Genomic DNA, 23,342 nt, shown 5'->3' on the forward strand with positions numbered 1-23,342 from the left:
AAATAACTCCTAACAGAATTTAAGGAGGACATAACTAACACCACAATAGTAGTAGGAGACTTCAACACTGTTTTACCACCTCCGGATAGATCGACAAGAACAACACTCAGCAAGGAAACAATGGCTCTGAAGTAAGAAACGGAAGAGACAGGGCTAATAGACCTATACAGGGCTATACACCCCCAAAAGAAAGAATACACATTCTTTTCCAGCGCACATGGATCATTTTCCAAAATAGACCACATTCTGGGTCACAAATTATACCTCAATAGAGTCGGGAAGATAGAAATTATATCAACTATCTTCTCAGACCATGATGCACTGAAGATGGAAGTTAATCATGCACAGACGCGGAGAATCAAATCAAACACTTGGAAATTAAACAACTCACTATTGAGCAATGAGTGGGTCACACAGAAAATCAAGGAAGAAATCAAGAGATAACTGGAAACAAATGACAATGAAGACACAAGCTACCAGATCCTATGGGACGCAGCTAAAGCTGTGTTAAGGGGAAAATTTATAGCTCTGCAAGCTTTCCTCAGATAGGAAGAAAGGGCCTATATAGATAGCTTGACTTCACAGCTCAAGATCTTAGAAGAGGACCAGCAAAAGGAACCCAAACCAGATCGAAGGAAAGAAATAATAAAACTTAGAGCAGAAATTAACGATATGGAATCCTGAAAATCAATCTGAAAGATCAATGAAACAAAGAGCTGTTTCTTCGAGAAAATAAATAAAATTGATAAACCGCTAGCAAGACTCACAAAGAAAGAAAGAGAGAAAACCCTAATAAACCGAATCAGAAATGAAAAGGGGGACATCACAACAGAAACCAAGGAGATTCAAAAGGTCATCAGAGACTACTTTGAAAGTCTGTATGCCACGAAACCAGAGAACCTAAAAGAAATGGACGAATTCCTTGACTCCTACAATCTCCCAAGACTGAACCAAGAAGACTTGAAATACCTGAATAGGCCCATAAATATCAAGGAAATTGAAACTGTAATCAAAAGTCTCCCGAAAAACAAAAGCCCGGGTCCAGACAGATTCACTGGTGAATTCTTCCAAATATTTAAAGAAGACTTGTTGCCAGTTCTCCTCAAGCTTTTCCAGGAAATCGAAAAGACATGAACCCTTCCGAACAGTTTCTACAAGGCACATATCTCCCTAATACCAAAAGCTAACAAAGAAAACTATAGACCAATATCCTTGATGAACACAGATGCGAAGATCCTCAACAAAATACTATCAAATAGAATCCAACAACTCATCAAAAACATCATACACCATGACCAAGTGGGATTCATCCTGGGGATGCAAGGATGGTTTAACATTCGGAAATCAATCAACATAATCCAGCATATCAACAAAAGTAAAGATAAAAACCATATGATCATATCAGTAGATGCAGAGAAAGCATTAGACAAGATCCAACACCCATTCATGATAAAAACTCTCACCAAAATGTTTTTCGAGGAACTTTCCACAAGATAGTCGAAGCCATTTACCACGAACCTATGGCAAGCATTATCATCAATGGAGAAAAACTAAGGGCCTTTCCTCTAAGATCTGGGACAAGACAAGGATGCCCACTCTCACCACTTTTCTTTAATATAGTACTGGAAGTATTAGCAATAGCCATCAGGCAAGAAAAAGATATTAAGGGGATTCAGATTGGAAAGGAAGAAATCAAGCTCTCACTCTTCGCAGATGATATGATACTATACCTAGAGAAACTTCAAAGCTCTAGTAAGAAACTCTTGGAAACAATTGACCTGTACAGTAAAGTTGCAGGCTACAAAATCAATTCCCAAAAATCCATGGCCTTCCTATATGCAAACAATGAGACAGAGGAAAGGGACATGAAAAAGCAATCCCGTTCACAATTGTGCCCCAGAAAATCAAATATCTTGGAATCAGCTTAACTAATGAAGTAAAAAACCTCTACAAAGATAACTTTAAAACGCTACTCCATGAAATAAAAGAGGACATGAGGAAATGGAAACATATCCCCTCTCATGGATAGGGAGAATAAATATTGTCAAAGTGGCAATACTCCCCAAAGCATTATACAGATTTAACGCGATCCCTATAAGGATACCCATATCATTCTTCAAAGAAACGGATCAAGCAATCCTGAAATTCATATGGAACAACAAACGCCCACGGATAGCTAAAACAATTCTTGGGAAAAAGATGATGGGAGGCATCACCCTCCCCAACCTTAAACTCTATTACAAAGCGGTAACAATTAAAACAGCATGGTACTGGAACAAAGGCAGAGCCAAAGACCAATGGAACAGGTTGGAATATCCCTACACACAACCTCAAGTGTATGATCATCTAATCTTTGATAATGGAGCAAGAGATGTGAAGTGGAGCAAGGAAAGCCTCTTTAACAAATGGTGCTGGCATAACTGGACAACCACATGCAAAAAACTGGGCTTAGACCTCGACCTGACACCATGTACAAATGTCAGATCAAAATGGATTAAAGACCTCAACATCAGACCACAATCCATAAGGTACATCGAAGACGAGGTCGTCAAAACCCTCCAAGATATTGAAGATAATGGTATCTTCAAAGATGATACGCAACTGATCAACCAAAGGAAACAGAGTGGGACTATATTAAACTAAGAAGCTTCTGCACCGCAAAAGATACAGTGACCAGAATACAAAGACTATCTACAGAATGTGAAAGGATATTTACACAATACCCATCAGATAAGGGGTTGATATCAATGGTATATAAAGCAGTGGTTGAACTCTACAAGAAGAAAACATCCAACCCCATCAAAAAATGGAGCGAAGAAATGAACAGAAACTTTCCCAAGGAAGAGATACGAATGGCCAAAAGGCACATGAAAAAGTGCTCTACATCACTAATCATCAGGGAGATTCAGATCAAAACAACCATGAGATACTACCTCACACCACAGAGACTAGCACACATCCAAAAGAACAAAAGCAACCACTGTTGGCGTGGATGTGGGGAGAAAGGAACCCTCCTACACTGCTAGTGGGAATGCCGACTGGTTCAGCCCTTTTGGAAAACAATATGGACGATTATCAAAAAACTAGAGGTTGAGCTCCCATTTGACCCAGCAATACCACTGTTGGGAATATATCCCAGAGGAGCAAAAAAGTATAGTCGAAATGACATTTGCACTTATATGTTCATAGCAGCACTGTTTACAATAGCCAGAATCTGGAAAAAACCCGAGTGCCCTGGAACAGATGACTGGTTGAAGAAACTCTGGTACATCTATACAATGGAATACTACGCAGCTGTTAGAAAAAATGAGGTCATGACGTTTGCATATAAGTGGATCAGCATGGAAAGTATCATGTTAAGTGAAATGAGTCAGAAAGAGAGAGACAGACATAGAAAGATTGCACTCATCTGTGGAATATAGAATAATAGATTAGGAGACTAACACCCAAGAATAGTAGAAATAAGTACCAGGAGGTTGACTCCATGGCTTGGAGGCTGGTCTCTCATTCTGGCAACTCAGAGAAGGGAACACCAAGTAAAATGTGGTCGGAGGTCATGCGGGGGAAAAGTGATGCGTGCCGAATGTAGACTAGAGACTGAACACAATGGCCACTCAACACCTTTATTGCAAACCACAACACCTAATCAGAGAGAGAGAACTAAAGCGAATACCCTGCCACAGTGTCAGTGTGGGGTGCAGGGGGAGACGGGACTGGGGAATGTCGGAGAGATGCTGGGTTTACTGGTGGTAGAGAATGAGCACTAGTGAAGGGATGGGTTCTTGAACTTTGTATGGGGGAAACATGAGCACAATAATGTATAAATCTGTAACTGTACCCTCATGGTGATTCACTAATTGAAAATAGATAAATTATTTAAAAATTTAAAAAAAATTTAACAAAAGAAATAAGTACCAGGAGGTTGACTCCATGGCTTGGAGGCTGGCCTCACATTCTGGGAAGAGAGCAACTCAGATAGAGAAGGGAACACCAAGTAAAATGTGGTTGGAGGCCATGAGGGGGAAGGGTGATGCGTGCTGAATATAGACTAGAAACTGAACACAATGGCCACTCAACACCTTTATTGCAAACCACAACACCTAATTAGAGAGAGAGAACAAAAGGCAATGCCCTGCCACAGTGGCAGGGTGCGGTGGGGGGAGATGGAATTGGGGGGTGGGAGGAATGCTGGGTTTATTTGTGGTGGAGAATGGGCACTGGTGAAGGGATGGGTTCTAGAACTTTGTATGAGGAAAACATGAGCACAAAAATGTATAAATCTGTAACTGTACCCTCATGGTGATTCACTAATTAAAAAAAACAGAAAAGAGTGCTTTAAGTTATTCATAAGTAAATCCTCATGGAAAAACTCAGGAATATTGGTGCAGGCACTGGGATGTGGATAAGTGATAAAACACAAACTTTCAATTTTTGCACGTGTGAAATCTTGGGTTTGAGTCATGACACGATCCCACTTATCCCGAAGTGGCCCAGCACTACCACAGGCAGTCCGTTGCACTGCAAGTCCAATCCCTTGTGACAGAACAAGTGTATGACCTTCAATATTGCAACAACAACACAGAACATCGATGCTGTCTTTATGAACTGTAGGTTTTATAAATCCCATCTTGACAAATTTCATGGGGACAGAGTCCCTTCGTTTGGGATCTCATACTTCATCTGGTTGTGTTTTTTGTCCCTTCTAATATTTATGTCTTTTACATTATTTATATTTATGTCCCTTATAAGAAATCAGTAAATGAGTGAGTAACTTGGTGGCCTGGGTATGTGAGCTGCCCTAGAAAATTAATTGAATCTAAGGATGGGGTATTTGGCTTTTGGAGCCAGTTGCTCAGAATATAGAATCAGAATTGGCACCTACATAGAGATAGTCTCGTGGGATTGAGCCCGACACCTACAAAAGCAGGACACTCGTCTCCTGCTGGGGATACTGTAGCCAGGTCAAGTGTCTAAATTGCATTTCTAGCCATCAACTGGTGTCAGAATTGCCCAAAGATGTGTTAAAATCACAGGGTTCAGAATTGGGTGCTGACTTATGGCCCCTAATATAACTGCCCCGTCTTCCCTCTCCTTGGCACTTCTCCATCTCAATCAGTTCTTCTGCATCGCTGTTCATATTTCCTTCTCTGTCCTCACATTCGCACGTTTCCTTCATTTTGCTAGAAATCCGACTGTCCTGCTTGCTTACCTCCCTCAGCAGTTTCTCAGGACTCCTGGATGCAAGTGATCATGTGTGTAAACACACACAAAAAGAAGGGGGGACAGAAGGCACAGGGCAGTGGGGCTCTATCTCTCCCACTGCCCGAGTTCCATAGTCTCAGCCACTTTCCCCCACCCCAGGGAGATTGATGGCGATGACGAGGCAGGCGAAGGAAGGAACAAGGGCCAGGCTGGTTGGTCTCAGTTGCATTTTATTCCATTTCCATCTCCATTCTCCTCTGAATCTCCTCCCGCTTCTTCCTCCCCCAGGCTACTTCATTCTCCTTCTACTCTGGATCTGGATGTGGATCTGGCTTCTCCAGATCTGGCACTGGGACCCCCAGCCCACTCTCTAGTTAAATCCCCAAGCATGAAGAGTTTGGGCTTACACATAGGTGTGGTCACAATCAATAGGGGTAAAGTTCTTTCCCTCAGGGGATGCTGCTCCCAGGACAGAATCTACTTCAGCAGGACACACACCCAAGAGCGGAATCCCATGGGTTGTTTCTCCTCTCCTTGTCCAACTAACATATAAGCATTCATAATATTAGTCATTTTGTATGGACACAGCAGGAGATGCATTAAACTTATAGAATTGCTCTCCTGGGTTCATCTCAATCTCAGAATACTGTGCTCAGGCCATATTAGTCTTTCCTATCCCTAGCAGGGTCCTAGTCTTGTCGTTGCTTTTGGATCATGACATGACATGTCCATGACCAAGTTCTTAACTTATAGTTAAGCATTAGGCACTTTGGCCAGGCCCATCTCGATGCCAGGGTAGCACACAACTCAAGGCTTGCCCTGGGTCCGTCCCGTCCCTTGTCGGGACCCTGCTTTTAGGGGTGCTAGGAAGTAAGGGCAGCTGAGGCTTAAGTCAAGTAAGCAGATGCCCAGGAGTGAATAATATTCAAAGCCAATTAAATCCCATGTTACCAAAGCATATTAACAACTGTCTTTCTTTGTCCATACAGAAAGGACATTGCTTTAAAGTAAACTATTCAAAAGACATGAGCAGAGGAGCAAGGCAATATTAACTTACAATATAAGTTCAGTGTCCTAGAAAGGTCTGACCTTACAAATTAAGAGTCTGATTAGGGGGAAAAGCTGATTAACTGGTTGGGGAAGAGAGCATAGAGAAGTAGTTACAGATAGACAAAGGAATGGGAGTGACTCGGGAGCACTTTGATGGGTGTGACCCGATATACCTAAGCTCCTTGTGGCAAGGAGAACAGGACATACCAATGTTGTCTTAAAATGTTTAGAGATTATTACCAGATAAACCCAAACTCTTTGTGACGAGGGAGAAAGGACAAACCAATGATATCCTACAATCATGCAATCACACATAGGACGCACCACTTTCCCTCTAGTCTTCTCTCCCACACACGTCACACTTTGCATTTCTGCCTCTAAAACACCACGCTGCTCTGACTTCCTGAACATGCACCCTCACTTCACAATTTTTTGGGTTCTTTTTCTTTTTTATTGCATCACTGTGAGATAGATTCGTACAAAGCTGTTCATGATTGGATTTCAATCATACAGTGTTCCAACACCCATCCCTCCACCAGTGAACATTCCCCAGCACCAGTGTCCCCAGATTTCCTCACATCACCCCACCCCCTGCCTGATTCTATGGCAGGTGCTTTCCTTCTGTCGGTCTCTGTCTCTGTCTCTGCCTCTGTCTCTGCCTCTGTCTCTCTGTCTCTCTCTCTCTCTCTCTCCTTTTCGACATTGTGGTTTGCAAATATAATTTCACAAGATTTGATTTCCACCGACTCTCTGTCTTACCTAGAAAAATCCATACTTTTCATTTTTCAGCACTTTGTGTCTTTCTCCTGAAGCCTTCTCTAGGCGATGGTAGGAAGTTTCCTTAGTCATCTTTGCTCCTTACATTTAGGAAAATTGATCGATGCACAATTTGTTCCTGCAGAGATAGCATCTTAGACAAAATAATGGTTCAATTGATGGGATCTCTAGGTTACATGTTTAAGACGTGTTTTCTGAGTACTTGTTCCCATAAGAAGCTCTATGGACATGTAGAAATGAAGGAAGACAAATGGAATGAAGGTTTTCAGGAACAAATTAAGGAAACTGCCACCTGGTTTCCATGACCTTCTGCATCCTGGCTTCCAGAATGACTGACAGCTGCCTGGAGAAAGCAATGGTGCCAGAGGAGATAAGCAGATGCTAGCCAGTTAAATCCTTCTAAGGAAAACCAATAAAATAAAAGAATAACAACAAAAACCATCCTCTCCATGAAGGAGAGCAATCACTCCCTCGGTAGCAAGAAGGTTCCAGCAGCCAGAACCTCTGCCTTTACCCAGTTATTGCTTTTCCGGGAAATCAAATGTTAGATTATCCCAAGAATTGTTGGCTGCCTGACAAGAGCGGCGTCTAATCTCAGTGTCTGCTCAGCCTAACCATCTGGAAGTGAAATCTGCCTGCTAAGATGAGCCACCTCAGATGTATGACGCGCCAATTGTTTAGGGCCAAACCAGAGTCCCCGTATCTTAAACCCAAAGCCTAGGGCAGGCTGACGGCTAGAAGGATCTACTGTTTCATTAGACATGATTACACATAGACTGGTATCAGATTTAACTGCACTGTTAAAGGGAAGAGTTAGATTTGAAAAATGAAATACTGATAAATAATATTAAGTTATAGATGTTATCATCACATTACTTGTCCTTTTGCACAAAACTAAATAAACAATGTATTATCCATAATAAATATACTTTAAAATACACATTCCACATGAGCAGTCTTACTTTTATTACTGCATCTCTCTACAACAAAATGGTATGTGACCAAGATTTTATGTTTGTTTTTTGTTTTTTTTCCCTTTTTGGCTCATACTCGGCAATGCACAGGGGTTATTCCTGGCTCTGAACTCAGGAATTACTCCTGACGGTGCTCAGGGGACCATATGGGATGCTGGGAATTGAACCCGGGTTGACCGCCTGCAAGGCAAATGCCCTACCTGCTGTGCTATTGCTCCAGCCTCTATTTTATGTTTTATAGAGAGAAACTATGAAGCCATTTAAGTAAAAGTTCTGCTAAAAAAATTATACTTATCCTCCCCTCCCCCACAATCTCATAAGAATTTGAAGAGACAATGTGCAAAGGCAAAGAATATACTAAATCCTGTGATTCCCTCTGCCCTTTCCCTTCTATGCCAACTACCAGCATCTGTAAATCAGATTGCATATATGATTTGAGAAACAGAGACACTAGAACAATTCATGTACACAAAATTATATTATTTACCCTTTAAGCTTGGCTTGACATGCATTTTATTATGTTATCTTTTGCTTATAAATTAAACAAATAAATCAAGGTAGTTCTAAAATATCTATCCCATAAAAGGAATACCCAACAAAAGTGACATAAATTAATGAATAGCCTAAAAGCAATATAGCTCCACTCTACCGGGAACACAAAAGTCTATTTTGACTGTTTTCCTCAATATTTTATAACACAATGCTTCAATCTGAGGTCTCTACATTTTTAAAAGCTTGGGATCCTGTTATAAAATTATATGGTAACTAGTTTTCCATTCAATGAAAATCTCCAAATATAATTAGAACAATACTTTTCCTGGCAAGAGGGAAGGGGAAGGTGAGGACAAAGAAGGGAGGAAGGAAGGAAAGAGAGAAGGAAGGAAGAAGCCAGACAAAGTGGTGATAAAGTTAACAGTAGAGGTGAAAAAGCTTCATATCAGTTACTTAGCAATTAAAGTCTCAAACTAGAGCATTTCTAATAGAGCATACATCAGAGAAGTCTATGTGGAAGACTAAGATACTAAGAAATGTTTAAAAAAAAACCCTCAAAATTAATAGTTCAAAATAGCAAGAAATGGAAATTTACATGTGTGGAAAGAGTTGTGAAAAAATTAGATTGATAAAAAAAAAGTCATAGTTGTAAAAGTGATTTCTTGGGGTAAAATGTGTTCAGGGAGGCCACAAAATCCAAATACATCCATCTCCTTCACTAAATAAAACCTCAAAAAACCCAGGGTCTGATTTTGAGATTTCATTCATTAGCAAACAAGGTAAGATATTTGTGAGAAATAGAAATACCTGAGTACTCCTAAAATCAGTGACCCTTTTCTTTATTTTCCCAGAGTGCTACTATTTTCTCCTTCTGTATAAATTAACTATAATTTCAGTGTAGGAAAAATAAAGTTCTCCTTTGCTGTGAAATCATATGCATTATAACCACAGGCACTCTCCAAGGGAGGAAAGGCTGGTAAAGGCCAGGGGGACGGTTTACCTTTGTTGACTCATTGCGAGTCATGTGAGTTTTATAGTAACCAGCAGCGATTTTATTTGAACTTTCCAGCATCCTTCAGACGGTTCGGTACTGGCAGCCTGAAGCTGGCTCCGGGGGGCCCTGGGTGCCTCCCAAAGGCGCCAGCATCCTTGGCCCCGCTCCCGGGCACCTCTGCAGGGCGCCAAGGTCAAGAGGAAGGGCAGGAAGGAGCCCCGCACTGAGCATGGGCTTTCCTGGGCAGGGCCAGAGTCTTCCTGCTGCTTGCTGTGGTCTGTGCGGTTGTACAGGAGCGTTTCCTACCAGCTTCGCCCCCGCTGCGCCAGCCTGGCCCCCTCCCCAGAGTGCAGGTGGCACAGACAACGCACTCTCCATGCACTTGACCTGCGCACCGTGTGTCCCACCGACAAGCACTGCAGAACACACGCCTGGGAAAGTGTCCCCAGGACCCGACGCCCACGTGTGCAGGCGTCAGGACCCTCTGGTCGGGGCACGGTGTCTGGCAGAGCCAGGCGGGCGCCCCCGCCCAGGACGCGGTTCCTTTTGTCTGGCCCTGCGCTGCTTGGCCGCGAGGCCGGCACCTGGACAGCCCCCGCCGCCCTTTGGTCCCTCCCGACTGGGAGCGAGTGGAGAGGCCGGCCCATTCCTTGGAGGGGTTTTGTTTTGGAAGCAGGAGTCAGGAGCGCGGAACTGCACCTGCTCCTGGCCCCTGTCCTGCCCTCTGGGCTGCCTGAGCCGCAGGATCTGCCTTCTCGGGAGAAGAAGGAAAGGTAAACGCGTCTGAACACCCCCGCGTGCCTGTTTAAACAGCAATTTCTGGCTTCCAGCGGCCCCTCCCCGCCTCCCCGCCCCTCCTCTCCTCTCCTCTCCCCTGCTTCCAGCCACCCCGGGGAGGAGGAGGGGAGGGGGGGAAGGAAATCTTCCATAGACTATGTTCCCATATGGTTCCCAGCGTGGTGCCATTAAATTGTCCCCTCTCTGAGTGGGGCTAACTGGCCGGTAGATGGGACTTTCTATTGATGTTTGAGTCACCGCAGAGTTCGATATACGCACGTGTATATAATTCATCACACGAAGGTCACTTTCTTCACCTTTATTGTTCAGCTGCTTAAATTGTTATTCCGAGTGAATTTCCATGTAATTATCTGCTTTGGTCCTAATTTCAAGCACTTCAGAAAGACAAAGGGAAAACAGGGGGGGGGGAATTAAAAAAAATAAGACTTAGGTTTGTGAATTACGTTCAGAAGCGTTTTCCTCATTCCCTAAACCGCCAGATGTCAGCCTAAATTGAAGAATGGGTAAGAAATCGTGTCCCATAGTGGTGGTGTCTAGAGTGGCAGATGGAGTTTGCAGAAGCCTGCAGGAGGAGTTAGCCAGCAGTTGTTCAAATTCAGTGTTAGGAAGAACACAGTGCCATGGCCAGCACTCTAGCGGGTTTTTGATTATGAGAACGTAATTGTCTCATAGATCACTGATAGCTTAATTTATGAGGATTGATTTCATTAATTAAGCAGTTCGAAAGTTACGCTCAAAGACTCTGTCTGTCTAATTCTATCTGACTTAAGCCTTCTTGGCGCTATCAGGAGGCTGATGGCTGGAGGGGTGACGGGGTGGCAGCTCTTTCTACCACGTGTCCGTTTCCTTGTACATGTGTCATTGACTGGATTTACATTTCAATGGCTGGTAGCAGATACATGAAGCAAGGCAGTTTTCCCTTTTGCTCTCAGTTGAGCTATATAAAACCCCACAGATGTTAATCTATGACAAATGTGCCACTTTTGATTTCACAAAGAAGGGGGCACGAATGGTGACAGAGGCCAGGATTGTCCTTTCAATGGTGGTGACCATTTCAAATTGGTAGAACATGGATTTTACTTCTAAGGACTGGATAGCTGTAACTGGATTCAACTAACAGGGGGGGATTTGCTTATTAAAATAAATAAATTTATTTATTTATTTATTTATTTTAATTTTTAATTTTATTGAATCACCATGTGGAAAGTTATAAAGTTCTCAGGCTTATGTCTCAGTTATACAATATTCAAATACCCATCCCTTCACCAGTGCCCATATTCTACCACCAAAATCCCCAGTATACCTCCTGCCCCCTACCCCTACCCCCAACTGCGTAACTGATGAATTTCACTTCATTTTCTCTTTACCTTGATTACATTCCATATTTCAACACAAAACTCACTATTGTTGTTGGAGTTTCCCCCAAGAAAGACAGCCCTACTGCCAAGGAAGCATTTGATGATTAGTTTTCCATTGCTTAGAATGAAGAGATATGTAGCCCCACTGCTCCAAGTACATAACTCTTCTTTTTTCTTTTCCCTTTTTTTTTCTCATCCCCCTTACCGTGCCTCATAATATGATGGACACCACGCTGTGTTTCTCCCCAAAAATGGGAAACAACCGGGAAAGAGGGATATTTCCTCTTCTCGGCTGGCGTGGGGCTATGGCTTAGTTCACAATCTAGAGAAATGGCTGCTACTTTGATTACCTTCAATATTTCAACAAAAACCTCACTGTTATTGTTTGGAGTTTCCCCCCAAAGTCAGACATACTAAAAAGGAACTGTTTCACATTGCTGACAGATGTCAAGTCTTTGGATTTCTGTTTAAAGTCCAGGGAAAAATTCTGCCAGAAATTGCATAGTCCAGCTCACAGTCCCAGTGCATTGCTGTAGGAAGCCTCTCTGGATGCCAACGTGGGTTAGAAGGCCTCTGGAATCAAGTCTTTAGGAGCAGAGGGTCCGTTTTGCGCTCAGCAGTTCCTGATTTATCGGGCCAAGGGCGTGCCAGTAACGCCCACTTCCCATGGTTGCCTATGAGCCACAAACTGCAAAAACCGTATATCTCTGGGTTAGGAGTCTTAGAAGGTGGCTCTCGCCACGTGGATATTGCTGCCACCGCCATTTTCCGTGCAGAGAGACAGGGTGGAGAGGAAAAATCCATTCCCGGGCAGCGCGGAATTTAGCCCCTCACAGTCCCAGTGCATTGCTGTAGGAGGCTGCTCTGGATGCCAAAATGGGGTAGAAGACCTCTGGAATCAAAGTCTTTAGGAGCAGAGGGTCCCTACTTTTTTAAATTAGTAGATGCAAGATTAAACATGGAGGAAGTCTCATTAATATATGAGAAAATTCAAATATATGTTAAATATTCTTTAATATGTTCATATTAAACAAAATTCAAATATATGTCAGGTGATTTTTATCTTCAGAATTAAATGATGAGTATAATATGAAATGGAATGACAGACATGAATTTAGATGACTGACTTCTTTATGTGTGTATATGTGTATATGTCTGTGTCTGAGATAGAGAAGTGGGAAGAAAGAGAAAGGAAGGAAGAGCAGAAGGGGGAAGGAAGGAGAAGACAATACGTATTTAGAATTCAGGCTTGTCCTAGTTGGCTCTCATCACTCATGTATCAATGAAATGAGATGTTTCTCATCTGCTCTTCACCTTCATCAGAATCTTTACTCGTGATGCTTGCTTGAATGACGTCACCCAGGGTCTTACCTTTATCCACTGAGCCATGGAAGCCAGTTCCCTTTAAAGCCAGCGATACCTCTGATAATAAAAAATCACATTTTCTTATATTTCTGAGAGGGAAAAAAAGAGCTTAAAGTTATAGATAGGGTGTTATTAATCCTGTCGTGAAGTCCTTTGTGACATAGTGAGTTCCAGAAATGTGAAAGGCCTATTCTGTGGTCGTGCGGCGTATCAATGACAGAATCAGATCAACCTTCTATGGCAGTTTTGTCAGCTGAACCTGATTTTAATACCAGACCAGAAGGAAGGAGGAACAAAATAAGAAGCTGACTTTTATTCCATTTGACCTAATTCTTAACAAGAAGGCCTTTTAGAGTCTTTCATAGAATATGAAATCAGAAGACTTAGTTCTGATTATATCATACATGGAACATATGTATATACTTGTATATATGTATATCCATTTATATGCATAAAGAGATAGAGAACTAAAATAAACCAGAGACTTCTTATTCTCAAGCGTTTCACAAAAATATTATGGGCTGGAGTGACAGTACAGTGGGTAGGGCGTTTGTCTTGCATGTGGCCAACCCGGGTTTGATTCCTCTGCCCCTCTCCGAGAGTCTGGCAAGCTACTGAGAGTATCCCGCCCGCATGGCAGAGCCTGGCAAGCTACCCATGGCGTATTCGATATGCCACATTCGAAAACTGTAACAACAAGTCTTACAATGGAGACATTACTGGTGCCCACTCAAGCAGATCGATGAACAACAGGAGGACAGTGCTACAGTGCTCTACACATCACAGGGTATAGAGTTTGTATTATTTCCAAAATAATCTTCATAGTAATACTGATATTCTAAAAGTGAAAAATACTTGTACTTCTTTTTCAGAATAAGGAAAAGCCAAAGAGGGCCAGAGGAATATTACAGCAAGCAGTGGGCTTACCCGTACATGGCTGACCCAGGTTCGATTCCTGACACCGCTTGAGGTCCTGTGACTCCCCACAGGGTTAAAAGCCAGAAGTGAGGAGCCAGGAGTGAGTCCTGAGCATCATTGATGTGCCCCTTTCTATGAGGGAACAAACTAAAGAATATATCTGAGTTGATCTGATTTCGATGTGTAAATATAATAATGAACCACAAGAAATGTTTTTTGTTTGTTTTCTTGTTTGTTTTTCCTGTCCAAAGTGGAATAAAAGGTTTGAGTTTTTTCATCTTATACTCCCTGAAGTCTCAAGTGGGAAAAGAAAAAAGGAAGGCTTCTAACTGTAAGAGCTACAGAATAGTGGAGTAGTAATTAGGCCGTTCTGGGTTCCACTACGTAAGTGTTTAGATCACGAAGGGCTTTGAGAATTCCCCTGAGGACCTGACTGTTCAGGTATTCCCACAGCCCTCTTGCGGATGGAAACGGTGTTGTGAGAGCGGTTCTACCTCTTCTATAAGACCCAGCAACAGCACAGTCCAGGAATGGCAGGATTTTCCATCAGCGTAATCGATGCTCTTTCCTTCCAATCCACTTTTGACTTTCCCAGCCCAATACTTCTCAGACTTCCCTCCACTCTGTTCCTCTGTTCCCCTACCCCATTATGCACTTGACATGACACCTAAAACTCTTGTTCTCTTTCCATATCCAAAACTTTTCATAGGAAAAGAAAGTAACCTCCAAAAATTATTTGCCTTCTGGTCCTCGGAGAGGTGTGAGGGGTTTGTCTCTGGGGAGCGCAGAGTCCAAGAGGGATCGTAGACGCCAAGTCCATGCTCTATCAGAGTCCTGTCCTCAAGCCCCTCCCCTCCCCCTCGGGGGAAGGCAACCCTGTCCTCCATGCAAAGGCCATGTGGGAAGAAACACATGGTCGTGAAGCATGGGCAGAATGTTTCTATGAGGCTTGTTTGTGAGACATATAGAGAGAAAAAGGACATATTAGGCTTGATAAGGTTTTAGGGGGCCAGAGAGATACTACAGTGGTGAGGGTGCTTGCCTTACACACAGGTGACCCCATGTTTGATCCCCGGCACCCCATATGGTACTCTGAATACTATTAAGAGTGATCTCTGTGGGGCTGGAGCAATAGCACAGAGGATAGGGCATTTGCCTTGCATGCGGCTGACCCGGGTTCAATTCCCAGCATCCCATATGGTCCCCTGAGCACCGCCAGGAGTAATTCCTTAGTACAGAGCCAGGAGTAACCCCTGTGCATCACCAGGTATGACCCAAAAAGAAAAAAAAACAGTGATCTCTGACCACAGAGCTAGGAAAAAACCCCGAGTACTTTTGGGTGGAGGCCCCCTAAAACCTTATCAAGCAAATAAAACCTTCCATTAATCTCTTATGAAATGCATTATCCAGGCTCATCTGATGAAATCGGATATACAAGAAAAATACACCTGTGTATGTAGACGCACATAGACATGCACCCTTTCCCGAAAATGCACACCCACTTGCCAATACCAGGACTTGTCAGAATTCCTCACAGCTTCCAGCTGAAAACATGCGCTTTCTGAGCACGAGAGAAGCTCCGGTGGGTATGGTACTGGCTTTGCAGGCAGGACACCCAGTTTCGATACTTGACAAGGGGTCAAAAGCCCCATCAGGAATGATCCCTGAGCACAGAGCCAGAGGTGAGCCCTGAGCACCACCAGGTGTGGCCCCCAAACCAACCAACCAACACAACCTGTCTACTTCCTTCTCCTACCCTGGTCTCATTCCCCTTACGTGCATGTCTGACTCCTGTCTGACCTTTTAGGTTCTCACGAGTCATGACCTTTTAGGCTCTCTGTGCAAGTACTCCTGGTGCTCGGTCATGCTTGCTTCCCTGTGATGAATCGGGTCTGGCTTCTCTGTGCACAGGCTATTGTAGAACGTTTCTCACTGTAATTAATGATTCTTCATTCGCCTCTTCCCTAGGAGGTGAATCCCTGATGAGCATGCAGGCAGGTACGTCACGTTTAATTTTGAAACTCTGTGTATAATGTTTGGCACATAACTGAAGCAAAAATGTGCTTAGGGAAATAAAAGAATGATGTTACAATTTCTCTGAAGCATGTCATTATTAAAATTTTTTGGAATAAATTTTACTTTTTAAGTTTTCAATTATTTATTTTATTTTCAAAACACTGTGGTCAGAGAGATGATAGAGGGATAAGGCACTCGCTTGCAGTCGGGTGACTGGGGTTTGATTCTTGGCGGCATCTGTAGTCCCACCAGGAGTGATCCCTGAGCACAGACCCAGGAGTAAGTTCTGAGCACTGCTGGGTGTGGCTCAAAAAACAAAAAACAGACAAACCCCAAACCAAAACACCACATTGCCACAAATTCACTGATTTTAATCTTTTGGAAAAAATTAAGTTTATACGTAAAACTTCTCAGATTTAGAATTTTAAATGAGATAATTTGAAAATTATCCCATGTATTAAAAAAAATAATTGCACTCTAGCACTGTCATCCCCTTTTTCATCGATTTGCTCGAGCGGGCACCAGTAACGTCTCCATTGTGAGACTTGTTACTGTTTTTAGCATGTTGGATATGCCACGGGTAGCTTGCCAGGCTCTGCAGTGTGGGCAGGATACTCTTGGTAGCTTGCCGGGCTTTCCGAGAGGGATGGAAGAATCGAACCTGGGTCAGCCGCATGCAAGGCAAACGCTCTATCTGCTGAGCTATCACGCCAGTCCCATTAAAACCATGGGACTGGACATGGCTTTAAAAAGACAATTTTTAAAAAAATAATTACAGCAGTAAAAGATAGCATAGTAATTTTTTCTTTAATTAATAGTAATGAGTTAGATAACTTTATTTGGAAGAAAATTACATGCTGAGAAGTAAAGTTATTATCTTTTTTCATTTAATTCACTACTTCTATTTCAGGCTTAAGTTAAAGGAAATGAGAAAAAGAAATTTGTTCAAGTTGGATAAGCAATCTACAGCTTAGTGAGAATCTCGATATCCTTTGAAAATTCCTCACCTTCAGGTTTTTCTCCATTGAAAGAGTAAAAAATGCATTGAAACCGCACAAATAATGCTAATTAATATTTAATGAGTGATTGAGCAAATGCCAGCTGTGAACCTACCGTGACCAAGACCAAGGAAATCTCTGATGGTTTCCACAGCTTGAGTCTTCCGGGAATCATTTTTCAAACAGGTCTTTGAAATATCCCTTGTCTCGGTGACCAGGCCTCTATCCTTTGCCTCTGTATTTAGGTGAAAAGGAAAAATCTAAATGTAACACAACCCAAATATCATACCTCACTGAAGTATTGCATGCGTCTGAAAAAATGCAGAAAGCACACAAATAATTTTGCAATTTTATGCTACTATGCCATTTGACCTGCGGTGGGGAAGCAGTCCTGCTGTGCAGTGAAGCGCTTCTATTTGCATCCTTTCTTTTTTCACTCTTTACTCATTGGCAAGTGCTGCTTGTTCTCTACCCAGAGTGACACTATCAGTCCCACAGCTCTAATTTCATCCTGAGGCGTTGAAACTTAGTTATTCCCGATGACACTTTGTGTCTCCTAATTTTTCTTTTAGGACTTTTATGTTTCTATTTTCTTTCTTCCTCTCAAGCATCTTTATCTTATTCTGTGTCCCAGGAAGGGGCTTTGGAAGGTGGGTTTGGCTGTGAGCAGTCCCTTAGAGCAGAGTCCATTTGGGACATAATTAGAAATTGGGATAAAATGTGTGTAAAGACCCAAGGACAGTAGAGATGAGTCCAGGAATATTTCTCCATGGTTGGAAGCCTGCCTTGTGAGCTGGGGAGAAGGCAGCTCTAGTAGAAAAGGTTCACTAAGTCAATGATGGCTGGAGGAACCAGTCGGGATGGGAGATGTGTGCCGAAAGTAGATAATGGACCAAACAGGATGACCTCTCAGAGTCTGTGTTGCAAGCCATGATGCCCCAAAGTAGAGGGAAAGTATGGGGAATATTGTCTGCCATGGAGGCAGGGGGAGGGTGGGGAAGGGGGGTATACCCGGGATACTGGTGGTGGGGAATGTGCACTGGTGGAGGGATCGGTGTTTGATCGTTGTGAGATTGTAACCCAAACATGAAAGCTTTATAACTGTAGCTCACGGTGATTCAATTTTCTTAAAAAATGTATTTGTGCAAAATATAAAAAATAAAGTGTGTGTGAGGAAAATGAGGGGAGGGGAAGGGAGCCAAGAATGAGAACGTGTGTGGCAACACAGCAGGACAAAGACTTCAGCTCAGAGGAGTGGCCCCCTGGGAGCACTGGGCCTTAACCTTTTAAAGGTCCTTGACTTCAAGTGGGGGCAAGGCATTCCCGTGTCCCCGTGGAGCTGACTTTGTCTGCAGGACGTCCTGAAAGCAGGACCTTGGTCCAGGAGACTGTCCTGGTGCCCAGACATGGTCAGTGGCGAGGAAAGAAGCCAGTCTGGGAGACTCCTTCCAGTGCTCACCATACAATAGAACTGGCCAAACGGAGTCTTTCGGCGACGAAGGCTAAACCAAAACTCTCTATGAGAGAGTCACGGCTTCCGCCGTGAACTTTAGGTAACACCATAATAAATGACATGAGGACTTTTGGGAAACAAATCAATGTGAGAGGCTGAATTGGGCAAGAATGGGAGCAAAAAAAAATGGGTGGGAATGAGAAGGATTAAGTGAGATAGCTTGAGGATGGCACATTCTGGAGTCAGTGTAATGCTTAATGAGAGGTTCCCAACGGCATCCGAAAGAGTCTTAAGGACTCGGGGGGCGCCGAGGGCTGAGTGGACGCAGTCGGTTCCTGTAATGCTCCTTCCACCTCCTCAGCCCCGCCTCTCCCACCGAACCCTTTACATCTGCTTCATACATGTCTTACACCAGTGTTAGCCCGTTAGGGAAGATTAACAGGCAAATTTGGGATTCTAGAAAAGGGGTAGATGGGGCCAGAGCCGTAGTGCAGTGCGAGGGCATTTGCCTTGCATACAGCCATCCCAGGTTGGTGTCTGCACCCCAGATGGTCCCTGGGCACTTTCAGGGGTGATCCCTAAGCACAGAGCCAGGAACAAGCCCTGAGCACAGGTGTGGCCCCAAACAACCAAAATACAGAAAAAAAGAATGGGTGGCTTAGTGTCCATGAAACTCATAATAGAAATGGTAAATGACAATCTGAATAAGGCTCAGGACATTTTAAAATCTTAGCAAATGTAAAGCTTTTTAATTTTTTAATTTAATTTAAAAAAATCTTAGCAAATGTAAAGCTTTTATACATATTAGCAAACTGTACAGAATTACGTTAATTTAAAGATATTTGTTGATGGGCATGAGAGAATAGAATTTCTTTTGCGGCTAGCTAATTGCACATTTTAGTAACTGCAGATAAAATTGTAGTATTATCATAATGACAGGTTTTATTTAAACTAGTTCACAAAGAATTAATACAGGAAGCATGTATCTAGAAGGTTATAAATTAATTCCAAAGACTTTTTCTGAAGAGATAGTACAGCAACTAGGCATTTGCCTGACTCATCGCCAGCCCAAGTTCCATCCCTAGCACTGTGTATGACATCCTAAGCCTCACCGGGAGTGAGCCCTGAGCACCTCTGGGTGTGGCCCTAAAACTAATTAAAAAATCATTGTATCCTGTTGTTTATCAATTTGCTCAAGTGGGCACCAGTAATATCTCCATTGCAAGACTTGTTGTTACTGTTTTTGGCATATCGAATACTCCACAGGGAGCTTGCCAGGCTCTGTCGTGGGGGCGAGATACTCTCGGTAGCTTGCCGGGCTCTCCGAGAGGGACAGAGGAAGCTCTAACCACATAAATATTCAAAATCTAAAACCTTGGGCTCATCAGGCTGAGTAGAAATTTAATTCTTCCAAGCAAGTATTGCTGTTCCTTGTCATGGCCGCCCACGCGCTCGCTGAGTGGACACGTGGTCAGCCCAGGAAGAGGATGTTACTGAACTGCGTGGCACACAGCTTCTTGACCTCCTCACTTACGTCAATCAGGTTTGCGTTATTTTCCCCCAACAACCCAATAACCACTCATTGCCTTCAAGATGATTTCTAAAGAAATAAAACCAAAGAATTAGAGGCAGGATGTCTAGCATTAGAGCATACACTCAAACGTTTACATTCTTTTTCAAGCAGGCATTATTAGTAGGTATTTGATGCTCTGTGGGCAAATACCTCTTGACTTGTATCCTTTTACCATATTTTTAGTATATTTCTCTGATAGTTTTCACTTCACCTCCAAAGAGCTCCTCAGCCCTTTCCCTCCTGTATCCAGGGACTTTCTTCACAGCTACTCAGACGTTTTTTCCCTTCGGCCATGGACTTTCTATCTCTGTGATGTTTTCCTACCTCGTTCTTTTCCAAAACTCAAATGTCAGGTGAACAAGGGTCACAGTGTGACCTCCATACTCAGAGTCTCCACCACAGGAGACCCTCTTCTGGCTTAGGACGGGTTTAACCTTCCCAGCTGGCTCACAGCCTTTGCTGGTCAGTTCCAGCCTCACCAGAGCTTCCATCTTCAATTTCGGAGAGTCTCAGCTCTGCTTTGCTTCCAGGCGGGTTTTCAGTACCAGATCCCGGGCCCTGAGACTCTTTTTTTTTTTTTCAAGATTTCAAAAACACATTTTATTTTTTTATTTTTTTTTATTCTCACAACATTTACTTTTTTATTTATTTTTTATTTTTTTTTAAATTTATTTATTTTTAATTAGAGAATCACCGTGAGGGTACAGTTACAGATTTATACACTTTTGTGCTTATACTTCCCTCATACAAAGTTTGGAACCCATCCCTTCACCAGTGCCCATTCTCCACCACCCGTAAACCCAGTGTCCCTCCCACCCTCCCCAATCCCATCTCCCCCCCACCCCACCCTGCCACTGTGGCAAGGCATTCCCTTCTGTTTTCTCTCGGGCCCTGAGACTCTTGGACAGGCTCAAGCACAAGGACACCTTCGTCTGCCTCTAGAACAGGCTTCCTGACAAACAACCCTGCTTTCCTGGCTTGCAGGTCTCTGGGCTGTTCCGTGTCACAGGAGGAAGCTGAGTGTACCCAAGGTCCTTCCACAGAACTCAGCCTTCAGTGCTGGGAATGGTGGAGCCATTGCTGCGTCCTGAAGTGATGCTCGTAACTCTTCACCGGGTCTTGAAAGAAGCCATCTTCGGCCAAGTTCCTTCCTGCTGAACCCTGGAAGCACTCCCCCCACCCCCCACCTGCCCACAGTGCTGCCATTATGCCTCTCCACCAGACTCTACAGCCTCCTGCTGAGTTTTGCAGAGATGCCGAACTGCTGACAATTTCAGGTACACAGGGATATTTCCGCTGAGAATGCCCGCCCTTCTCAGAGGGGCAGTGGGCGACCTCCTCCAATCTCCCCTCCCTGCCACAAGCCTTGGCAGCCACACCCACTCCCTACCACCGCCTAAGCTAAACGCCCAGTTAAATATTCTGGGTTTTCCAGACAGCAAGGCCACATGAGTGACTGCCTGACATCTCCAAACCAACGACACCACTAACACCCCAGCAGGAGAGCAACAGATTGGATGGGAATGTGACATAGACGCCAACTCAACCCAACTAACAAAAACAGTAACACAGAAGGCTCGGCTAGCAACAGCAGCTTTGGAACAGGCAGTTGCAGACAAGACTTATTGTACCCATGATGAGACAGAACAAATTCCACAGTTTCTTTTTACTGAAGTCTTTTTTTTTTGATCATTCCATTAGGCACTTAGTTGTAAAAAACAATAAACATTAAATTATTATAGGTCTGCTGGGGGGCAGATTTGAGGGGTGTTTGAAAGAACAGAGAGAGTGGAGGAGGAAGATGACAGTGGTGATGGAATTTGTGTTGGGATGTTGAATGCCCATAACAAACACAGCATGAACAACTTTGTAAACTATAAATAAAGCTGGGGCGAGCAAGAAATAATCTTCACCTTGGCTACATTTAAATGATTTACCTGATGTTTCCTGTTACCTGTATCATGTAGTACAGGCACAGTAGTCTGTCTCAGAAAGAGCAATTTGCGATTATTCACAAATAATTAATATATTCTTTTTTAAATTCACTTTTTTTTTTCGGTCACACCCATGATGCACAGGGGTTACTCCTGCCTCTGTACTCATGAATTATACCTGGCGGTGCTCAGGGGACCCTATAGGACACAAGGAACTGAACCTGGGTTGGTCTCGTGCAAGGCAAACGCCCTACCCGCTGTGCTATCGCTCCAGTCCCAACACATTACTTTTTATACTTGATGTTATACATGTAAATATGTTACAAAACCACTAAGTATTTTTTTCTTGCAAAGCCAACAAATTTTACCCAGCACCTATAAGTACGTATAAGTATATAGTAACAGATGGCGATAGGGATAAAAGTAAACTTGAACTCGGAAAGAGTGTGCTATACCATGAAGTATGGCCATGGGGAGTTACAGTTTCTGTTTTTGCAACTTGCATTTCCTTGACTGTTTCTGAAACCCTTGACTTTACTTACATACTCCCAAGTTATTCAATAGAACTTGCCAAATGCTATGTGTTCTCCAATTTAGCTTCTAAATTTGTTTGTTGACTATTTCGCTTTCCTTGCTCATCGTGCAATGTGTTCTTTAGATTTCTCTTTCTAATTCTGAAACTATGTTCTTTATCTTCTGTTTCTCTCTAGTGTTTATGTTTTTATGATGCTTCATCACTTACCATTTTTAAAAGGGTTTCTCCTGCTCTTACTCCCTTTTATCCTCCTTCCACTCCTTATTTATTTTTTTATTCTTGCTTTTAGATTTCGTTCCCGGACTGTGATCCCGGGAATGGCTGCCTGTTTCTGAACCCTTCCCAACCCTCCTGAGTTCAGCCTGTCAAAACTCTCTCCTTGTACCTGGTCCCAGTCTCCATGTGACTGGTCACCTCTTGAGCAGAAGTGTATTAAACTGATATGCGACCACATTAGAGTCACCTAAACAACTGATTCTGGGAGATAAGGTAGCCTGAGAGAAGAGAAATCAAACTCTCTGAACAAAAAGCGTAATCTGATGTGTGACATCACATTAAAATGGTAAAACAGCCAAAGATGAGCTCAACCTGCCTCAATTCTATTGTCTGAGACTTACACTGTCTTATGAAATAATCTGGTGTGGTTTAGTCTTTACCTTTTGTGTAGAACTTTATGTTTCTGTTCTCTGTTCTTTCCTAACATTCAAGATACTCAACAATAAAACCGTTTGGCAGAAAACATATGGCACTAAGGAAACAATGTATTAAGTTACAAACACTACTAGGATTGTTATCACGAATCATGAATCACTAAATCTCGATGATTGTCGATTTCTCAAGCAGGCTCAGTAACCTCTCCATTCGTCCTATCCCTGAGATTTTAGAAGCCTCTCTCCACTCAGCCT

The 23,342-nt window shown here is 43.1% G+C and overlaps 1 protein-coding gene across 7 annotated transcripts in view; it reads left to right on the plus strand.

Moving 5' to 3' along the window:
• The window catches only part of LOC129404806 (protein MAL2-like), a 112,565-nt gene that overhangs the window by 43,277 nt on the left and 45,946 nt on the right, over window positions 1-23,342 (plus strand). Inside the window, exons 3-6 of one of the 7 annotated variants that reach the window (XR_008630129.1) lie at window positions 13,883-13,956; window positions 15,897-15,926; window positions 16,855-17,128; window positions 20,953-22,719. The exons of 3 other annotated variants lie outside the window; for them this stretch is intronic. The gene's annotated coding sequence lies outside the window, so the exon portion shown is untranslated. Of the gene's footprint in view, window positions 1-13,882; window positions 14,601-15,896; window positions 15,927-16,854; window positions 17,553-20,952; window positions 22,720-23,342 lie in introns of those variants that run through there. 3 more of the 7 variants (XR_008630128.1, XR_008630127.1, XR_008630126.1) reach the window with 3 other exon arrangements.

This window comes from Sorex araneus, chromosome 5 (assembly GCF_027595985.1).
Source record: "Sorex araneus isolate mSorAra2 chromosome 5, mSorAra2.pri, whole genome shotgun sequence".
NCBI lineage: Eukaryota > Metazoa > Chordata > Mammalia > Eulipotyphla > Soricidae > Sorex > Sorex araneus.